Genomic DNA, 2,236 nt, shown 5'->3' with positions numbered 1-2,236 from the left:
CACATTCATTTAAAGCATACATTTCTTTCAAAATAGGTCACTTACAATATAGTGAACAATAAAAAGCATTAGATGACAAAATATCCAATTCAACTACTATGTTATGGTTAATGACTATTTTATTAGTCAGGATTCTCCACTGAAACAAAATTAATAGGATCTACATAGGCACATAACAGTAAATTGATTGTGGGTTTTAGTTTATGTGATTATGGAAGCCAAAAGGCCTGCATTGTGCTTTCTGAAAGTTGTACACCAGGAAGCCTGGTGGTATAATTCATTCTGTGTTAAAAGACCTGACAATCAAGAGGAAAAATTGTGACCAGTGTACCACCATCTTGGAGCAGAAGAGCTTGAAAGCCAGCAACAACATCTGAGAGGGAAGATAGACATCTCACTTAAAGGGGTAGGGAGAATGAGCCTTTCACAACTTTTGGTTCTTAAGATGAGCCCTCCCTAGTTTGGAAGAAGGCCGCTCACACTGATGAGGGAAGAGTGTGTTCAGTAAGTCTTCTGATGCTCTAGAACTTTCTTTTGGAAACATACACACAACACACATACAACATTTCTACCTATCTGGGTAGCTCTTAATCCTGTCAAATTAGCAAATAAATGTAACCACCACAAACTGCCAGAACACCTTTCATTCTGGAAATTTTCATGCCCATTTGTATGTGTTCTCAAAGGACATCAGCATACACTTCCTTGTTCCTGAGCTGCTTTATGTGTTTGGTTACATACATTGGCACCATCAGGTGATAGAAACAATGTGCAGAAAATGATGTAGTCTATCAATATAATTGATATGGTTTTTCAGATACAGGTGCAAAGCTATTTTAGACACAAATATAATATCCTTATGCAGACAACACACTATTGCAGGAGGAGAGGAAGCACTTCAGAATCTTAAATTCAATGTAATTTAAAAAATATGACTCAGTACAGAAAAGATATGAGAGGAATTAATCCAGGCATTGTGTATCTTAAAATAAAAACAATCAAGGTTCTGTTGTCTTGAAAATAATATTTATGAATGAACTCTTGACCTCCTTGTTCCTGAGGCTGTAGACCACAGGGTTCAGCATTGAGATGACCATAGTACAAAACACAGATGACATTTTGTCAGTATCCATGGAATGACTGGAACTCAGCTGTAAATACATGAAGATAACAGTTCTATAGAAAATGGAGATTGTAGTGAGGTGGGAAGCACAGGTGGATACAGCTTTATGAAATCCTGTGACTGAGTGCATCTTTAAGATGCTGATAAAAATGAATATGTATGATAACCAGATTACTAGGAGAGCAAAAATGATATTGAAACTGGCTACATATATAAGAACCAGCTCATTAAGAAGTCTATCTGAGCAAGATACAAACATGGCTGCTGGAATATCACAGAAAAAATGATGGACCACATTCAACTTACAGAAGGACAGACTGAATGCATCCCCAGTGTAAATGGAGGCACTCAGGAACCACATGACAGCAGCCCATGATCACATATACACATACACTTCTGGTCATAGTGGTGGTGTAATGAAGAGGTTTGCACACTGCTGCATAGCAGTCATAGGCCATTGAGGCTAAAAGGTAATTTTCTACATTAGCAAAAGTCGCAAAGAGGAACATCTGAGTAGCACAAGCACTGTAGTTCATGACCTTGTCACTTTTGATAAGCCCAGTCATGATATTTGGAGTGACAGTAGAAAAATAACAAAAATCCACCAGAGACAGGTTAGCAAAGAAAAAGTACATGGGAGTATGGAGATGTGAGTCCAAGAGAATCAACAGGATCATCCCCAGGTTTCCAGCCAGAGTGATGACATAGATTAGAGGAAGGTGATAAAGAGGGGGACCTGCGGATGTGGGTCCCTGGTCAGTCCCAACAGGATGAACTATGTCACCTCTGTCCTGTTCTTCATCAATGTTATCTGAGGAATTGTAGATGTTCTATAGCTATGAATAAAACTTCAATTGGAATTGAAAAGTATAAATATTAGATGTATTCTTTCATTGTAGTGATAACTTTAATTCTAGTTTCTCCAGAATAAGCATGTTTTTCAGAATCAAGTTGAATGTCTCAATTACATACAGAGTTGCCTACTGTCAAATCTGATGAACTTTAACAAACCATGTACACAATTTTAGATTTTATACATTAAGATGTAATGCACAAAATTTAATATCTTTATGAATATGACTTGTGTGTCCAAAACCATCTGCCGATTCCCTG

The 2,236-nt window shown here is 37.3% G+C and overlaps 1 pseudogene; it reads right to left on the bottom strand.

The window, feature by feature from the left end:
• Positions 1-998: 998 nt before the first annotated feature.
• On the bottom strand, positions 999-1,800 carry LOC109679121 (olfactory receptor 5B3-like; annotated as a pseudogene).
• Between the last annotated feature and the right edge of the window lie 436 nt (positions 1,801-2,236).

This window comes from Castor canadensis, chromosome 1 (genome assembly GCF_047511655.1).
Source record: "Castor canadensis chromosome 1, mCasCan1.hap1v2, whole genome shotgun sequence".
Classification (NCBI taxonomy): Eukaryota; Metazoa; Chordata; class Mammalia; order Rodentia; family Castoridae; genus Castor; species Castor canadensis.
Note: the sequence above shows the minus strand (reverse complement) of the source record. Positions and strands in the feature narration are given on the sequence as shown.